Consider the following 20,637-nt stretch of genomic DNA (forward strand, 5'->3'; position numbering starts at 1 on the left):
GAAAGTTTAGACTTATATACTATTACGGGTAAATAAGATATGCCATGATGCATCTGGTTTTTTAACAAAGTAAAAGTACGGTAAGTTCAAGCAGGAACGTCTATCCACCTTATCTTAAAAAATGAGATGAAGAGGATATTCATAAAACTGAAATGCTTTGCATTCAAAATTGAAAGGAAATCTTTTTCATACAGTGCATGTTTTCCTTACGGAAATCATTATTTCAGGATACCATTTGATATCTAGAGTTTAGTGAGATCCAGCAAAGGAGTAGCTGCTAACAATGAAAAATTCCAACCTTACTCAGACTTGAAATACTGCTAAGTATCTTAGTTATATACAAGTGTTCTTGTGTTAGTATCGTAGTTATAATCAAGTGTTTTAGAAAAGATAAAAACTCTTATGCTTTCAGACACAAACCAACCTCAGCCTCATGGGGTCTAGAAGAATTTTCCTGAGACAGATTGACCTAACTACCTCTTGCAAAGCTCCTTGAACTTCTTATGAAACAGCTGTGGCCAAGGACAAAACTCTGCACCAGCTGAACCCTGGGACTGGTCCAGTGCAGCACTGGTTACTCCTCCACTCCCATGGCAATAATTCCACCATGGTGAGAGATCAGTAAGATTGCTTTTGTAGCATGATCCACCACCGTGACAGTTCTTGGTCAGCAGCATGATCCTAGTCAGGGATTTCCAGGACTCCCCCTCCAATGATTAGCGTGAAAAGTTTCTATGCTCAGGGCACCCAGAGCCCTCACTGTCCCTGCCCACCTCCCTGGGCCTCCTCAGTCCTGCCCAGGCCCTGGCCCCCTTTCAGCTCAGCCTGGGGCTGTCAGTCCCTGCCCCATGATGCCATAGGGGTGCCCCCCAACCCCAGCACTGACCATGACCCTGACCTGTAGGTGACTGCCTGGCCTGGCCTGGCCTCAGCCCTGGCCCCGTGATGCTGCCGGCTGCCCTGCTCCCTGCTAGGGTGGTGGGATGGGCAAGGCCCTGTCCTGCCACCACAGGGACCCCCTCACTGATACCTGCCCCAAGAAGCACCAGCCTGCGCAGTGTCCTGACACCTACTAGTTTTATGAGGAATCTGTGGATGGGAGGATGTGCAAAGCAGACGTTTTTCTAGGTTGCCCCAGATAACAGAAGTCCAGCTCAACCTCCTAGGTTGCACTAGCTTATAAAAAAACTAAGGTTAGAAAACTGCAGTTTTGGAGAGAGCACGTAAACATAGCTCAGGTACGTCTAACAGGCTCGGTGGCACCTATGTACACAGTACCAGTACCTCCCGAGGGGTTGGAGCTTTCACTCTCACCTGCCAGAACATCTGTGCCCTTCCACAGAGGCAGAGCACTGCCCAGTACATCTTGGCTTAGTGACTGCTTAGCACTGGGGGAAGGGAGCGTTGGGCCATCTTCTGCTGCCCTCCATCACAGGTGTTTGTGAGAACCCAGGTGTGCCTTTTCCTTGCTCAGCTGCTCCTCTCAGCAAACCTTGGTGACGGACACAGCTGATGCTTCCAGGCCCACTCTAGTGCCTTTTTGCTGGTAAAAATGCTGATTGGCATCCAAATGAAAATCTAATTGACTCAATCAAATTGTGTCTTGCTGATTCTGAATTGTGTTGACAAACCTCTCCTCTGGTGACACACATCATAAACAATTTATTGTCACATGTAAAGGAAATCTGTCACCTTTGGTGTGCTCCTACTTTACATCAAAGATGAACTGTTAAGAGTTTTATCTGATAATTAAAAACCATCATGAAGATCAGATGTTAATATTAATATGTACAAATAATTTCTATTAAACAACTTCTGCAAAGGAGATTATCTGAAAAAGGGCCTTGACAGTATTTGACAGTAAATGAGGCATTCAGCAAATTAATTTAATATTTACTCCTGAGATGTTATTAATGAATTAGTGAAGTGTAATTAATTATATATTATGCTATTTACTATGTAAGCTGGATGCAGTTAAACATAAACTCTCCGAGATATATATCAGTTGCCCAACTTGGATGCATTTTTGTTCTCTTTTTGGCAGTGAACTTTATACATTCTAAAGGAAAACTCCATCTTTTCTCATTACAGTTGCATGTCTGAATTTCAAGTATCTCTCTTATAATATTGGGTGTGGTTTTATTTGCTTGAGCATTGACATTTCTAATAGTTTTGGTGGTGATTTGGAATCTAAATAGTAGAGACATCCCGTTTCTAAATTATAGTGGTAAAATCATAAGAAAAAAACTACTGCGTGATACTAGAAAATGTGTCCCCCCCGCCCCAATGGTTGACGTCAGCTGAGTTGCAACTAGTTTAGTTGAGAAACTTGTTTACAGTCGTATGCATGGGGCCTTTATTCTGCTAATGTTACAAATAATAGCTTTGGAATAATAGAAGGATCCTAGAACGTTACTCTGACATCTGTAAGTCATTATTGGAAGCTACATTCCTGGTCTAAGGATCTCTCCAACTTTCCCCTCCTCCCCTTCTCCCAGATCTCTGCTGGAACTGCTGGAAAAAAAGCAAGCCCCTGTATATTTTAAAAAATCGGTTCTGATATCTCTTACAGTAGCTGAGAGGATAATCCTCAGATGGTGGAATTCCAGTGTCTTTTCTGTCTATCAACAATAGCTTAAATACATGACAACTACAGTAATAATAAGAAAAACCTTACTTTTGGGAGAACAAATTATCTGGTGAACATGTGTCTAAATGCTAAAGCTCATAGGCTCTTAAATCTGAAGTGCCCTGGTTCAGCCATACTTACTCATGTTAGATAATGTGTGAATTGTCCCAGTGAGCAGAACTAACAGGACTGGGACCTCAGCTTGGTAGTGCAATATCCTACAGAACAGCATATTTTTTTCTTTGGTTATTTTGGCCTGATTCTCATGTTTATGTGTGTCTTGATCTTCAGTTAGTGTCATTTTCCTGGTACCAATAGATTTGAGCTAACTGGAAGCGAAATAGTGAGGGGTTCCAATTTGCATCTCTCCAGATAGATTACCTCATTAGGGCTCAGATCAACATAACTTGGACAGATGAGCAGATTCATTAACTCTGAGTGGAACAACATATTAACTTACTGGTAAACACATCAGTAGTTGGTTGAACTGGGGCTTGACGAAGATGTACATTGTGGATTGAGTGCCATTAAAAACTTGGCAAAGGTGGGTAAGATGATACCTTAAGTCAGAGTATCAGAATAATCAATGCACTGTTCTGGCATGTGGAACACATTTATCTTCATACTAAAAGCAGTAAAGTATAACCACTTTGTAATTTTTTTTTTTACATATAGCATACAAAAAAGAGTGGAAGGCAATCATATATTACAATCAAAATATTTTGTGAAATTTCTCAAATTAATTGACAACTTTTGTAAGCTCTCTAGTCATCTCCAAGTCAAATGAAAATGATTTTGCTAATTGTATTAAATAGGAAAAATATTTAATATGATCAGTTTTAATATATGCAGATGATGTGTGTTGTACATGAGTATGAAAGACTTGTAGACAATTTGTATGTGCAGTTGATTGTTTCTCTTCTTTTCTTACAGGCTAACATTAAAATCAAAGTGATACCACATTTCTACATTGCATAGTTGGTCAAAATATAATGAAAAAATTACAAATTCTTTTGAAATGTTTTCACAGGAAAAAATGCTTATTCTTTGGAACATTGTAAATGTTATGAGGACTGTAAGAAAGCAGAAAGAGAGATGAACTTTAAAAAGACTGCTCACATTTACACAGCTAAATTAACAGTGGGCTTGTATAACACTTTCCTTCCTAGTATGTGGTAAGTCCCATGTGCAATGTCTGCATTTGTTGGCAGATGGAAGATGGGGGCAGTGAAGTGTTTCTCATTTAAATGGACCTGCTTTCTTTCTTTTATAATAGCCAAGAAAGAAGGTGTCCTTTTACTGTGTTTTGTTTGTTGCTTAAAGTCTCCCTGAGTGTATTAATAGTATGGCACAGCATCAAACTAGTAACATTTGTGGTGGGTGTGGGAGTGAAGACCTCATAGTCAGGTTTGAGAATATCTACCTTGGGAAATCTCTTACGAAATAACTGTTATTTCATGCAGTGTGGTCCATTCCAAATGCTAACCATTTACTCTTCAGATATTTGTCATGAGCCTTGCAGATAAGATATCTCTGTGGGGACTGACTTAGCTGCATTCAGGAAACTAAGCTCCCACCAGAGATGGGGAAATCACCACACCTTTCTTTCAATTTGGTGGTAGAATACTAATGAGGGGAGCGTTAGTCTCTGGAGCATCCCCCACCCTTTAACACATCAGATTCGTATTAGCAATATTTATTTTCTAGAAGGGTGACTCAGTTTCAGCTGTTTTCAATTTTTGCTTATAGCACCCTGGAGAAAAATGTATATCTAAGTAACAATTTACATTTTCATTTCTATATTTTATTGCAGTGGAGTTGGTCACAATACCATAGTAACGGTTGCTTTGCAGATTCACTTTTGACAGCATTTGATTCTTTGCCATAATGGAGGTGGCTGAAAGGCTTGCTCGTATTATGAATTGGTAAACCTGCAATTCTGAATAGTTAAGTGCTGCTATTTTGTTAAAAGGAGTTAATCAAGAAGCATTTGTATTTATTTATGGAAAGCCAAATATTTACAAAAACAAGTAAAAAGAAATATTCAGTACATTATTTTGCTTCAGGACTTGCTTCATGCATATGTGTGTGCATATTATATTCAACAGCATGTGCAATGTGTAAAGACAATTTTACAACTTCTACAGCTGTTCACCACATGTGTGGCTGCATAGGGAAAACAAGTATGAGCTAAGAATGCTCCCCAGCTTATGCCCCTATGAGAGATGTATATGGTTACAGTAAAAATGTACGTATAGGCATAGTTAATAAAATGCTAATAGTTACTGAGGACTAAGTTTTTTGACTAGTACAACGAGCCCGTATTTCAAAAACTTGGAAGTGGAACAAGAAAATTCTACTAAACTGCTAAATAGCTTGGTTGGGAATTTTTAGCCATAGAAATAGAACAAATACCCAAAACCTAGATGGGCTTTAGATTAGCTACTTAGGATAGGAATTACTGTCAAACATTAACTGCATTTCTTGTAAAAAAAAAAAAAAAAAAAAAAAAAAAAAAAACAGAGAGAGAGAGAGCGAGCAGTCCAGTCATACGTGTTTTGTCTGTCTTTTGCTAACTTGGCTTAATGGATACTAACTTAGCCTTTGTGCTACATGGATGTTTTCATTTGTTACCATCATACTTTTTTAGATAAAACAAAGTATATTGTTTAAGAGAAGCCACTCTTGCTTATGAAAAAAGATGTGTTCTCATACCTAGGCTAAATAAGTCTGTTTTATCATGAATGTATGTGAGGTTTATCACATAACTATTAAGAAATTACTTTTGTGATCCCCTCTGCATTAGAGAGAATTTGTGACATTTTATGTTTCTAACAGTGAAACCCAAAGAATTCAGCTGCTTTCTCTTCAAGAATCTGAAGATCACTATGACCGTTCTGTCACATACAATGAAATATGCCTGTGAATGAGTACTTTTACCTTGAAGGGGTAAAACCATTCCTGAAATAAATCTAAGTAAGAGATGGTATCTGCTCTGGTATATGTTTACCATGCACATAAAGGTGTGTGAGGTTCCAGGTGTAATGGAAGAGTCATGCGTGTTTTGTCTGAGAGGAGCAAAAGGACTGGAGAGAAGGGATTCCACGATCCCTTCATTGACAAATAGTGAAACTCTCCCTAGCAGAAGGCCAGTACAAAGCCTAAACAACACTTGGACTCAAAATCGTAACAAAGAGGGGCCCAGCAGTACACAAACGTTGTCTCTCTGCATTGGCATAAATGTCACCTGTTAGCAGCAGAGATCTAAGAATGTTTTCTGAATTCGAATTCCCTTTGAGTGTGACCGTCTTGGAATAGTATCAGGTGCATCTATTTGGCAGGCGGTAACTGGTGGTGCTCTCAGTGCCCTGCAGTGTCGGTCCGTGTGGGCGCCTCTAGACCAGTCAGACGGAAGTCGTGCCCTGTGAGGGATATAGGGTATGGTATGTCCTTCCCAGCGTCCCAGGTCAGATCAGGAGCGGGCTTTGGAAGTGAACCTCCTGCTTGTTCCCGCCTGTGGCGCTTTGGTTTGCATTCGCTTTGTGGAGCAGCCTCAGAGTGTGCAAATGGGATTTCTTCTGGATGAAATTAAACTGAAAGATGTGATCCAGGAGCACAGCTAACATATTCCATCAACTAATGGGTGCACAGTCCGCACTGGAACTGGTTGGAAGTAACGCCCCTAGACTGCGCATAGGGCAAGCATCAGGTCCTTAACACATACTGTTTTGTTCTGATTTTGCTATTAACTAGCGTTAATAGAGATATACCCGCAGTCTGATCATTAACGCGTTTTGCTCTTTTTAAAAATGATTATGGGGATCTGTTCTTGTATCTCCTATTCCTTCTGGAATTAATTACTGTTTGTTAATGAAGTGACTGGTCTATTGCACGTGAGAAGCAGGATGAGACAGAGGGAGGCCAGCCAATATTCTTTAGCATGAGGCCTTTCTCACCCTCACAATGATAGTTTTATGGCTCACTCATTAGGAACAATTTTCCATGTATTTAACTATTCTGTTTCTGTTGCCTAAAACTCTTGATATCTAAATATCATGGAAAAATGTCTTCTGTTTACCCACAAAATAGCAAGGAGCTCTCTTTATGGTGTAAAGGTTTTCTGTCTGTCTCTACCTGGATGCATCAGTGTATTTTCTAGAGTGCATAAATGTTGTTCTTCCAGTTTTAAAAAGGGTACGTTGTATAGAAATGATTTTTTTTTCAAATCGCAAGTGATATAAAACAATGAGGTATGTGATTGAACATAAAATGCAAGCACATAGTGTTTCCTTCTTAGTAATTTCAGTCTCTTACACCGATATGCAAGTTGAGTTCTTTAGGTACATTTTCAGTAGTTCAGAAAAGCACAGATTTTTCAATAAGAGCTTTGAAAACTCTTGGAGATCTGTATCTCTGTGGTGGACACCCTCCATGCCAGCCTGCAAATACCTCAGAAAGAAGATTTTGGTGCAGATGGAACTCCCAGTCCTCAGGATTGCTGGTAAGATCTATACAGCTAATCATTAAACAAACAGCAAAATTGAAAGGCCTAAATAGCAGCTCTACTAGTTACGTAAATTCATGATCTCTGCTAAAAGTGTAACGTGCCTCTGATAATTTTCTTTTTTTGCCCATGGTTTTCAACAGCACTGATTGTGGAATTTTGTTGTCTGTCTGAGAAACCTCAAAAGGTTCAATAGATGCACAGCTCACACAGGGTGGCTGTCAGCAATCTTTTTTGTACATAAGGTTCTCTATCCTGTGGTATAACAGAGCCTAGTTTTCCTCTGCTTTTAAGCAATTTCTGTGTGATAACACTGGGAAGATTAGTGAGGGGGCACTGGCTCTGATGTGCTTAGTTTGCTGATGTCCTTCAGCTCATTGTCTCCTGCATATTTGACATTGCCAAAACTGTGGAGCAAATAATTCAAAAATATATAAAATGCTTGTTACTGCTAATTTGTGCAAGGCAGCGGATGTTGGTGGGTTGCAGGAAGCAGCTGTGTGAATTACCAAGGCTTGTGTTTGTGCCCTTACTGAGGAGAGGTTTCATATTAATGAAACTACAGCTAGTGGAGAATACTTGAGAGTGCTTGTGAAATAGAATTTCACATGTCTTTGTCTTCAGGTCTATTCCGTGATCTGTGGTGTTGTCCAGTTTGTTTCAAGATGCTTTCAGCTGCTTTCAACTTATAAATTTATATGTGGGCTTTTAAGTTTGAAGGTTGTCTTTCTCCACAAGCCCCACTTTCATATTGTGATCAATAGACATTCTTGAAGTGGTGCTTATTCCTCTGTGGTTTTTTGCATGGAAAATTCCTCAGATGGGTTCTCTTCTTTGGAACTCAAACTTTCTTTCCAAGTACAGAACTTCCTCTGCTGTCTGCCTAGCCTGGTTTTGTTAAACTTCTAAATGCTCTGGAAAGACCATTCTTTTTTCTCACGGTTTGGTAAAGGGGTAGATGGGAAGGGGGCTGGGTTTGTTTTTCTCATGGTTTTATCCTGCATGTATGTGAGAAGGAAAAGGCTTGCTTGCTTTGGGATTTTAATGTGTGAATAGGAACACAGAATGGATATTGATAGCAATTCACACACATCTGCACTAAATAATTGATACTTTATGAATCAATGCATGACATTAAAGCCTGAGAGCAAGTCTTTCAGCAGCAAATTGTGTGTCAAATCTAAGTATAAACCCATGGAATATTTTATGCATGCACTTGCTTTACATCTCCACTCAGACTCATGAAGGACAGTTAAGATTGATAGGTCACATTCCCTGGTACATTTGTTATTGTAGCTCCAAGGATGATGAACTAACACAGAGTCACAGGAAAAACAAACAAATATCCAACATAAGACATTAATCAGTAGCAGTCTAAAGCAAAATAAAGAGTGTAGCATATTACAGATCACTTGGAGATAAGAAATTGAGTCTCAATACTTGCAGAAAGGACTCTAATTCTTATACACAAACATAAATGAATATGTCACCTGAAACAGCAAATCCTGTACAGTATATGCGTAGGAAAATCTTTTATATTAATCTGTAATTCTAACTAAATATATACTGACAGTCGCATACAAAAGTAAAAAATGCAACATTGTTAGACATGTCTTTTGTAATAGTCCCGGTAACTTTTTTCACTGAAAAAAAAAAGTATGTCCTCCAGGAGTAGTTCTAAAACTAAGCACAAAACAACAGTGCAGAATTCCTTTGCTGATCTTTCAAAGCTCAAACAAGAAATAAATTGCAGCTTGTACAATACATTACTTAGTGATTGTCAAATCCAGAAATTTTGTCACAGGCTGGTATTTCAATTCATACAGCTAATTTGTTTAACTAGGTAACTTTTCATCGAGGGGGAGAAATTTTGGAAACAGTGTATATACTAAACAGATATTTATTTTATGGTTCCACTTTAAAATTTGATTGCCTAAATCAGGCTCCAAAAATACCATATTATATCATCTTACAAACATCGTCAGTGAAATCTCATGATCTCCCCATCCTCAAGTTCCTCTGCAAAGAGATGGATAACCAAATGGTAGCTTTATTCTAAAATGATAAGGACTTGCAACTCCCATTTTTTTACTTCGGATGAAATATTTTGTAATTTCACTTGGATTTATAGGTACATTCTGTACATGTAGCACTTTTACTGTGCTAGGTGAAATATCCTTTAGAAAAGATAATGAATACATATCTAAATGTTTGATTTTTGTCTCTGCTTCCTCAGTGAGGCTGTCTATACCTGAATCTCCTTTTGTTTCTGGGTCACAACCCAGTGGATCATGTCTTTGCAATCAAATCAGATCGGGAAAGGCAAGAAAAAGAAAGAAACAAATCAACAAAAGATCAAAGGGAGGAAAAGAAAATATCCCAAACCACATAACTAATACAATGTGTTAAACTTCAATGCTCAATTACTTTCAGTCTTGCATTCCTTCCTTTCACTTACCTTTGCCAATTTAAGTTGTTAACTCTCTAGGCAGCAGCTTTGTCTTGATGTTTTTCAGTAAAACACTTGGCACCCTGTGGGTATTGTATAAATAAAAAATAATAAAGTAATTAGGCCATTGTATACATGAAAAGATTTTAGCCTGTGATATTTACATCTTGGCTGCGAAGAATTCCATCCATAAAGTGCTCTTGAAACCACAAGCATGCAGTATACTTTCACAGTTCAAAACAGAATGCAGCATTTAGGATGCAATCCTGCAGACCACGTGTGCAACTTCAGTCATACCTGTAACTCTATGTTTTAAGTATTCACAAGGGTGAAGATGAGTTATTTAGTATGCGGGTTTGAATCTGAAAGTATGTATTATCTAATTTAATAATTTTGTTTTAATTGACTCCTAATAAGTTCTAGGTGTTTTGTGATCAAATGTAAAGAGAATTGTCCAGAACTGAAGAATTTAAAGTCACCTGTTAACTTTTGTCTATTTGACTAGGTTTTCGATTAGCCTCTAAAGAGACAACGTACAATATGAGGAAAGGGATATAGCCAGACAGAAGTGACTGAGCAGCGAAGGTATGCTCATTTCACATTTTTCTTGTTTGATCTTTCCCTTCTCTCATACAATCTCTCTTTCTTTCCTCCCTCTTCTGGTCTGTTGTGTTTGCACTTGTTAGGTTGAGGGCCTATAAGCATCTTATCAGAAAAATGTTTAGAGGGTTAGGGGCAGAGTGGAGTCAGTAAGAGAGGAATGCCAGGTATAGGTGAGCCTGTGCAAGAAAGCATACAAGTAGGAATGGGAGGTACAAAGGGGATGGTTAGTCACACTGAAGCAATTTTTTGTTTGTCCATTTTTCATCTGAAATCTTTAAGAATGTGTTATATAAATTGCGTATCTAGCATCAGTTTTGTGCTCGAGACCTATGGTAACTCCAGGATCGGGTCCTATATTGCTTACCTGTGCTTGAAATTATTCCAGATTTGCTGCTGCACTTGACATTCATTCCCTGTCTTAATCCAAAGTAACTTTCAAGTGCGGACAAGCCTAACAGTTCAACAGTAACGTTTATTTAACTTTGGCAAAAGTTTTAGGTGTTCAAGGAATGCAGGATCATTCAGTAAGGAATGTAGATTTTACCTCACTAGATTGTATTAACGAGTTATTTCCTAAGAGGCTTTTAATGGCTTAATTTTATTAATTGAAGCTTCATAGAAAAGGTCATAAGGGTGGAGTCATATGACTGTAATGATGGAGTTACTGCAGCATAGCAACCTATAGCTAGTCAGCAACCTGTGGTTAGGTTTTTAGCCTCATCTCCCTGCTTCCAGTTGCAAAGTAAAGTACTTCATCTTAAATCACAAAGTTTATTTTAAATAATGGCATTTTGCCTCAGAGGTGGCCCTCTGAGAATGGGCTGCCTAGGCAATAACTGCCGTTCAGCTGAGGAGCAATAACTATCACTCACTCATCTAAACATACTCTGTGTGTTTGATCCCAGTTCGAAACCAGTCTTATGTCAGGATATGTTTGCAGGATGCCTATTCATCCATTCCTTTTTGGAAAGTTAATGAATAGTCTATTTACTTTTTTCTGGACTTTTAAAAGTACCAATGCTTCTTTAGCATTTCAAGAATATGACTGCTGCCCTGCTTTCTAGATGCAGGGTTACAGGGCCTGTGTTGACTTAATCTAGAGTACAATCTTTGAAAGTGCTCAGTTCTTGCAATAGTGTGGTCCTTCCTACCGTTATGATTTTTTTCATGCCATAGTACCTGGGACAATCTTTTAGCCTGGGGAAGATTCTAGACATTGTGTGAGGTAAGACAACGGTATGCGAGAATTAGTCCTGACTAGTGTCTGAGAACCATTTCTGTGATGCTGAAAAACTACTATAAGACACGTAAATATTTTCACACTAGATTGCTCCTTTATGGAAATCTGTGCTTGCAAGATTAGAATCTCCTGGTCAATTTGAGAATGAATACTTTGGCGAGCTATTGTGTCCTGTATTTCTTTTGGTGGGTGAAGTACTTTGAAATTGTGTTTTATTAAATAGCTGATCATCAAATGACTACATCCTGCAGTGACTATTTAAAGCATAATTCTACTGTGGTAGTGGATTCATCGTAGTGGTACATTCATTAACAGGAAGTATATCTGATGTGGTACCAACCACAGCACGTAGTCCCCAGCCCCATGTCTAGTCCCAAAGCCTTAGTCTAGTGTCATTACATGAATGAAGAGAACTTTAACAGAAGGCAGTGATGACTCTGTGTTCCTAAAACTGCATATTACCCAGCCGATAGTGTTTTGAATATAATAAGGTTTTCAGAACAAGCTATGTCTGTCTAATTTTGTTTTTAAACTCCAATGTATTAAAAAATATTAGTTCATGTGAGATTTGATTTTACAAGAAGCTGAATGCTGTGGTTTTGGTTCAATTAATAAGCATTGGTTAATTGTAAATAACACTCTATGATCTTCAATAGTTTCTGCTTAAAATTGTGTACTTGAAGTTATTTGCTGAATCAGTGGTAAAGTGCTAAGTATCTTGTACAGCTGAGCTCCTTGCTCAGCACTCAGGAATCTGCCTGAGGTCACAGCCGTTAGGCTCAGGTAATTCAGAATAATGTGGGATGCACCTGTACCCTATGACAGAGCATGAAGTGAAGACCTTTGGGCTAGGGCTGAGCAAGGCTGGTGTATCTTTAGAGCTTGTCACTGTAAAGATCCAGACCAATATAATATGGAATTGCATCCAAGTTAATAAACCCTATGAAGGATTAATTAGTTCAGACTGGATGCCATTTTATTGTGACAATACTGCTTCTGGTTTGGGGAGCAGTTTAGTTGATGCGAACATAACTGACTCTTCAGTTTTACCACTGTAATCTAAAGCTAATAATTTAAGCTGGCCCTTAGTTTTGTGTGAGTAATATATGCGTGGTTTTTATTCATAGAAGTATTCCTATTGAGTTTAATGGGCCTATTTGTATAAATAAAAGCATTGGTACGAATGACTCAGAACTGATGCCCTCTCAAGAAAAAGAGGGGAAAAAAAATACAAACTTCCAAGTTATGTTAATAAAGCAGGTGGTACATAGTTTTTAAGAGAAGTATTGACATTTACTTAAGCTCAGTTCTGTAGCACTCTGAAAACCTCTTGCTAAGGTGAACTGCCACAGCTTTCATGTATCTCATGATATTGCTGGATATGGCCAATGCTTTTTAAGTTAAATAATCCTGCCCTGGATGAGAAGTTAAACACTACATCAGCTAATACTTAAAAAGTAAGTAAAAATATAAATTATATATATATTTGTGTTCCACATCTGCCAAGAATCAACACTATAGCTAAGATTACAGGATTTTTCTTTGGTTTTAATATGAAATTAGGTATTTTCTATTTATTCTGCCATGAAATGTTGTAAAAAAAATGCCAAAACCAACTGTATATGATCACGTTCTCAGGTCAAGCAAACCATGCAACTAACTACTGTAGTGTGGATATTTTTTATGTCTTCAGTCATTAAACTTTGTATACATCAACTCTAATCTGAGTTACATATTATCTTATAAATAAAAATCAGTGCTGAGCATGTCTTGGAAAGTTTTGAACTTTTTTGGACACCAGGAGAAGCAGCATAAAGCCTCAAGTACAGTCAAGGATGCTTAGTATCTTAACAGAGTTAGTTCCAAGGACAAGAATCAGTTCTTAACTGAAATCAGTGCAAATAGTGAAAATAATTTTGCTTGCATCAGACCTATGTACAAAGAATCTGATTTTGCCAAGATTTGTGCACGTCTAACTTCATAAACTTGATCGGTTTTGACGGCTGCTGATTTGAATGAACTTAATCTGTTTAATATAATCTTTGCAGAATTGGGACCGAAATGGGTCTTTAAATAAAAATCATTACTTTCTCTTAAGTTTCAATCCCATTTTTAATCAGTACTCTGGAATTTCAGCTAGCGGAAATGAAGTAGACACACAATATGCATTGAAATACATATGTAACTTTTAGTGCTGTAGAATATTAATTTTCTTCTTTGTTGAAGGGACTTCCCCCACCTCCACGTCTCTCTTGCAAAGATTTTACATCCTACATATAGACGGAGAGTGATAAGAGTGGAGTATGTCATGCTCCAACATGTTCAACTTTTTAAACACTAAAAAATAAACCAAAAATTGTGTAACTGGGTTTAGGCAGCTAAGAAGCAGCCTGAACTTGTATTTACCTGTTTCTGCAGGTTCTGCAAGACTGTTCACTGAAATATTTAATGTAAACTGAATTCTTATTATGGCAACCATTGGATTTACTTGCTAAAGGTCTCTTACGTAGAGATAATGTCAAAGATTTGAGGTCTAGTCTTTGAGGTGCTCAGCATTGCTGCTAAAAAGGGGTGCTCAAGCACCTGATAAGATCAGGGCATTTACTGACTTATAGCACATGCAACAGTACTGCATGAATAAGACTCATCCAGATAGGGAAAAAACAAACTTAAGTATAGGTGGTAATAGATTATTTTAGGTTGCAACCTGGCATTTCAAGACACAAGCGAATAAAATGTGTCTGACCTCTCTTAACACTCCTCTTTCTTAGGCAGCTGTGGGAACTCAGGACTGAGATTCAGGGACACACATCCCTGATTGTTAATGAAGTCATGCAGCACCATTAAAAATCAAATGCCCCATAGTAAGAAAGCAGATTAAACTAGTAAATTTTTGTTGAACCATTCTGAAACTCTTCTTCATTTCTCTTTATCTCCGCTTGTTCCCCATAGGTATACAAGAATATTTCTTATTTAGTAGTAGTAGGAGGAGGAGGATTAGGGCTCAGTTCTGCTCTCCTTGATGGGAGCTTTGCTGTGGAAGAGGGAAAACAGGATCTCAAATTTGTTTGTTTGCAAAATGCTAACTATTGCTATTACTTTCACAGGATATATAGGGAATAAGAGCAGTACAGCTCCACAAACCTGTCCTTGTAGTCTTAATAGACTGACTCAAAAGCTACTTCTTCCACCGTCCTTGCTCAAGGGGGTAAGTACTGCTGAGCTGGGTTACTAGAGAGACCAAAAGTAACAAAATCAACTGATTTGGACTATTTTGTTTACTGTAGAGAGAGTCATCTGCACTGGTTTGACTGTAACTCATTCCGAGTATCTTCTGCCTTAGCATCGGCCTGTCCGAGGGTAACAGCCCACCCACGAGCTCCGCGCTCGGGGACAGCTGTGCCACAGCTGGTCTTGCCCCGTCCACACGCTCCCGCTGAGCACCGGCTCATGGCCATCGCTGGGGCCGGAGCGCAGTTCCGCGGGTCTTTAGCCAGCCCAGCTGCCCTGACGGTAACGCTCTCCCGGCGCAGCGGCCGCAGCAGCGCCGCACGTTATGTGCAGCACCCCGCAGCGCCTACGCGGCCCCGCTGGACCAGGGGCGGGGCGGGGCCGGCGGGGCGGGGCGGGGCGGGGCGGGGCGGGGCGGCCGGCGGCGGGAGGAGCCCAGCGGCGGGGCCGTCCCGGCGCCGGCCCCGCCTCCCGCCCAATGGCGGCGCGGCGCCGCCCGCCGCCTCCCGCCCGCCCGCCCCGCCGTGTGCGCGGCGCTGCCGCGCCATGGGGTTACTCGCGGGCTGGGGGCCGGGCGGGCGGCTGCGCGCCTCCTCCTCCTCCTCCTCCTCCTCCTCCTCCGCTGCCGCCGCCTCCTCCCGCGCGCCGCGGGCCGGGCAGTAGCGGCCGGCCTCGGCGACCGCTCGCGGCCCGACCCGACCCGACCCGTCCGGTGTGGTGCGGTGCGGTGCGGCAGCGCGGCGCCCATGGCGTAGCGGCACCGTGGCGTGGCTGCCCCGCGGGACCCGGCGCGGACAGCCCTGCGCAGAGGTAGGTGCGGCGGGACCTCGCCCCGGCCCCGCGGGGCTGTGCGGACCCTCCGCCGGCCCGGCCCGGCCCCCCCTGCGCGGCGCGGCTCAGGCGCGGGCCCCCGCGGCAGCGCAGCGGGCGGCGTCCGCGCTGCCGGGCTCCGCGCTGCGGCCGGCGGGGTCCGCGGTGCCGGGCGGCGAGCAGCGGCTCGGGCGCCCCGAGGGCCCGCGCCCCGGCCCGGGCGGCGTCCCGGCGGAGCGGGTCGGGGCTCGCGGCGTGGGAGCTGCGCGCAGGTAGCGCGGGGGAGGTCTGCCAGCGCGTGTGCGGAGGGGCGCGTGTGTGTCAGGGCTCGCAGGCTCCGAGGAGCCCGAATCTGGCAGGTTGGAAGGCTCGTGCGTGAAAGCTGCTCGGAGACCTGGGAGGCAGGCTTTTGGGGGGCGGGGGGGGGAAAGCTACAGCTGTCATAAAGAAAGTACTTAACTTTTGTCAGGCCCATATGTGCAAGGAAGCCGTGTGAGGTTGCACCAGGCAAGCGAAGTCCTTCACAGGTGTTTGTCACTGGGCAAATCAGGGCCATCGTACCCGTGATGAGGCTGGCCAGTGAACTTACTAGTGCGCTGGCATCGTGTAAAGCCCGTGTACGTGGAGGTAATGCAGTGGCCAGTGTGCTGTCACTCCGTGACAGCTTCACTGAGAAACTGTTGACCTGTGGGATTTACCTTTGCATATTTTACAAAGGAAGTGCTGAAGTCAATTCCCTGCAGCTTTTTGAGTGTGCCCTGCTTATCAATAACAATAAAACGGCATGAAAGTCAGATCTGGATACAGTAACTTTTTGAACTTTCCAGTTTCAGATGCACTTGTAATTCCAAAGTTATGTTATTGAAGACAAACAGTATTGAAGAAGATTTTTTTTTTCAAAAGAGAGGATTTCAAGTATAACTGAGTGCGTGGTTCCACCTTTTCCACTTGCCGTGGATGTAGCAAGATGCAATCTGTTTACCTCAGTTCCATTAAGCAGTAGTTGTTGTTATAATTTAATTACTCTCATATCTTTTTGTTCTCAAATGCATGATGGTCCATACAGTTAAGTTCTATTAGAAACATTTTAATAGGGTTTATAACATTTTGCATTGTTTGGAGGAGAAAGATCAAACTGGGCTGAATGAGTGCCATAATGTTGTTTTAAGAAAGACAGTGACCTGGTCAGGTCTGTATTTTTACCAAGCTAAATGCTTATTTACTTTTTTTTGGATGAGGGCAAACAGGCTGATATTAAACCCCCTCTGGGGAGAGAACCTGAAGTGAGAGAGTGTCCTGGTTTTCAACAGCCTGTGGGACACATTAGGTTCAAGCTCATGTTGAACCGGAGCGCTTTCACGCTCTGAGCCTCACGTGGGGAAGACTTCAAGACTGCACATAAACACAGCTCTTTCCAAAGGTGTATGTCTATTTGTTTATCACTTCTTGCCAGGAGTAGTTTATTTCCGCTGTATTCCATGTTTTTGCATGAATCCCAGGAACACTGCAAGCTGGTCGTTGGGTTTTAATTAGAACTGCACAGGTGTCTTGTCAGAGTATTTCCAACATGAGTGTTAGCAAAATGTTAGTGGTAGATACGTATTCATTGGAACAGCTGCAGTTTAACCTGTGAAGGTTCACAGCGTTCAAATTCTAGCCGCAGAGGAGCTTCTCTGGCTGGGACGTAGGACCTGAGCAGGTACCAGCCGTGGCAGCCAGGGCTCCCTCGCTACCTGGGGGAGGAAGGGACTGCTGGTGATGGGGGCAGGTTGTTGGCTTCCTTCAGTGAAGAGTCCTTTACTCTGAAACTTGCTTCCCCCAATTGTTTGCTGTAATCCAACCTTGTTAAGTTTAAAGTGACGCTTCAAATTTTTTCTCTTCTACTGTGCTTTCCCCCTCTCTGGAGAGGTCTTATTTGGTCTTTGATTCTGATAAATATTTTACCTTTGTATGTGTATCCAGGGCCGTAAGTAGTCAGCCTGCCATGGGAGTTCTTTTGAGGATGTAAGTTTCAATTTTTGTTTCTTTGCCATGCAAAACCTCTTTGAATGCTGTGGCATCTTGATGCCTGCTTCTAGGAACAGTGATTTTAAGTTAATTGCTAAACCACCAGGGGGAACACAAAACACTCCATGAAGTCTCTCTGCATATTGCAATTGCAATTTGTTAAAATTTTGGGCCTGTATGTTTTGCTAGAATTTCTTTAAAGAGGATGAATGTCAAATTTGAAAAGAATTGCCATATGTTGGGAGAAGTACATTATTTTTGTATGCTTGTTTATTAGTTTATTGCAGTAGATGTCTCCCATTCTTCTGAAAGGATTTTTGCTGCATTAGCCAGAACTGAGAGGCTTATTTAAGTGAAATTTCTCATTTTAAAATATTTGAAAGGAGTTATTTAAAAATGAGAGATCTTACTTAGAGTAGTCTATAAAGCTTTAGATAATGGGTTGACCAAATACTTTTGCAGAAGTACTACTGTACTACATTCCTTGTGGTATAGAGAATTTTTTGAAAGCTAAAATTGAGTTGCAAAAAAGTTGTATTCTTACAAGAAACTGTGTTCACAGTGTTTAGGGTTTCTGTAGGAGAGAATAATTTTAAGTATTTTATTAGGTTTTAAGAAGTCATTGCTGGCTTATTTTTGTGAAGGTCAACATCAACTGACTCTCCTAGTGTAGATCAATAGTGATTTTTGTTTGTTTGCATTGGCCTAGCAATTCATTCCTCCTTTTGTGCTGTGATTACTGAAAACAAAGGCTGTTACAAAGGATGTTATCTTGATGATTTACGGTGATCCATATTGCTTTTTAGTTTACGAAGCCTGATGCAGCCAAACGGCAGATACTTAAGGTAAGGGTATACAAGCAGATTGCTGAATGCTAAGGTGTGAATTTGCAGTGTGTAAGCTATTCCTCAACAACAGCTGAAGAACCGGCTCTTATGCTACAGTAAATGTGATTATCTTGCTGCTTAGACTTTGGGGTTAAACTATTTTTCAGTTACAATGGGGTAAAAACATGCTTGGGGCACTTGCCATGGAGTAGCTGATTTACTGCAAGACCACTTGTGAGTGACAGCAATTGTATATACCCATACCAGTATAGCAAGTGGAGATAAAATATAGCTTTGTTGAAATTAACAGTACCTGGACAGGTTTATAGGAAGAGGTAATCTTATCTGGCTGTACCCTCATCTGCAGCTGAAATGGCACCAATTGAATACAGAGGCATTAAATGAACATGGAAATGTTTTTCTTCTCAGTGTTTCAGTAAGCAGGTATGTGCATATACCAATGGTTGTACGCTTTCTCTTTTCCATAGAGCATTATCAAATGTTGCCAGATAACTGAAGATACAAAAAGATCCATATCAAATTCCATTGATGAGCTCAGTCATCCATCGTTTTTATTCTGATTGTATGCACAGGGAATGACAAAACACTTTCTCCCCTGTGTGGCTCTTTGAGCTGCTGAAGTACAGAGTTTGTAAAGTCAAATGAGATTTGTGTTTTGCTTGAAAATAGTGCTAAAACTTTGCCTAATTTGTCTTACAGTGCTTTTGTCTGGTATCTGCAATCATCTCTTGATGTTTAAGATGTGAATTAGCTAGTCATAGACGATTCATGTAGATCTTGGAAAATACTCTGTGGGGTACAGATTGTATATGTCTTTGTAATACATTACTTTTGATCTGAATTCCATAAAATGTTTGTGTATTATAAATAGATTTTACTTCTATAACAGTAATAATTACGGTGATTAACAAATGTATGCTGGTTTCTAGCTACTTCAGGCAAAGGAGTATGTTTTGCCGTAAAAATATACTAGTGAAGAAGTAGTACAATTGGAATTGTTTTGTCCGTAACTGTGGATTCTCATTTTTATGTGCTGGCAGTCATCCAGCAGAACAGCATTTCTTACGCGATGACAGCAACGATTAACTCTACTGTAGCCAAAAAGAAGCAAATTCACACAACTCTGGAAATCATTGGAGGAGGGTCTTTAAAACTGCTACTTAGCCATTATCTATCCCCCCTCCCCTCCCTTTTTCATTTCCTCTCTGGCAATATAAATTTAAAAAAATAATCCTTTATGACTTCGAGTATCTAAATGATCAGATTTGTCAAGCTTAGCAGAAACTATTTTATATGTTGCATTGTATATATTATATCACTGAACTGTACTACTTACAAATAATAATTGTCTGGTAAAATGTGCTAGTTTATAATGTATTTATAATGAGTTAATGGATTTACTGGGGAAATGTGAAAGTCATTATTTCATATTCTGTGGATAGTACTTTAAAACTAGCTTTATCTGTTTATTGTTAAAAAAAAAATCATTCAGCTGTATTTGAAATTTCTTTTAAATAGTTTCTATCTAATTTTAATAGTGCTGGCTGGCCAGCTTCATTTTTTTTGCCATTGCAGCATGCTGTAAGATTTTGGGAGTCAGCTGAGAAGGGACTCTGTTTTAAGTAGGTTTAGCTGTGACCTTGAAAGAGACCTGTTTAGATTCCAGGAGAATGGCTTATCTAGAGGTCATGGATCCGAAGCAGGTTAATTATAGAACTAACATATATAGATTGTTTTTCTGCACAGAAGGCAGTAGGGCCTGTCTTATATAAGGTAATAATTCTAAAAAAGAATGGATGTTCACTTAAGGCTTATGCTCAGATTTTCTTCGTAAGTGTAGGCACCTTCTGTTGGAAATCAGTACAGCTTCACTGCATGAGTCAGGCACTGTAAAGAACCCCAAAGTATCCAGTGAGTTTACTGTACAATATAGATCCGCTGAATATGCGTTTCCTTGTCAAGAAGCTGGAAGTGGATTGAAGGACCAAATGTCCTCTTTCGTCTTAGATTTATGGAAATAATTCTGATTTGACTGTAGCTGCATTTGACACAATGTGATTGAGAGCTATGGTAGTATTATATCAACAATTGTCAATGCTGTACCTGTGTATTTTTTTTCACAATGATTTGAGGTGAAGCAAAACTTCTCGATTTACAAAACACCTATTACAATATTTGAAAAGAGGCCTCTCTTTTGACTGTTATATTAATGAACAGAGTCGCTTCTTCGGTATGCACAGCTTGTGTCATGTGGTGGATTAGTTCCCCCCTCCACCATTTAAAGTAGCCAGTTCTTCTGTGCACTTGTACATCCAG

At 40.5% G+C, this 20,637-nt stretch overlaps 1 protein-coding gene across 2 annotated transcripts in view; it reads left to right on the plus strand.

The window, feature by feature from the left end:
• The first annotated feature begins 15,180 nt into the window (after positions 1-15,180).
• Positions 15,181-20,637, plus strand: part of TGFBR3 (transforming growth factor beta receptor 3) — a 128,927-nt gene continuing 123,470 nt past the window's right edge. Inside the window, exon 1 of one of the 2 annotated variants that reach the window (XM_064515926.1) lies at positions 15,181-15,466. The gene's annotated coding sequence lies outside the window, so the exon portion shown is untranslated. Of the gene's footprint in view, positions 15,467-18,301; positions 18,319-20,637 lie in introns of those variants that run through there. The other variant, XM_064515927.1, reaches the window with a different exon arrangement.

This window comes from Dromaius novaehollandiae, chromosome 8 (genome assembly GCF_036370855.1).
Source record: "Dromaius novaehollandiae isolate bDroNov1 chromosome 8, bDroNov1.hap1, whole genome shotgun sequence".
NCBI classification, from domain to species: Eukaryota; Metazoa; Chordata; class Aves; order Casuariiformes; family Dromaiidae; genus Dromaius; species Dromaius novaehollandiae.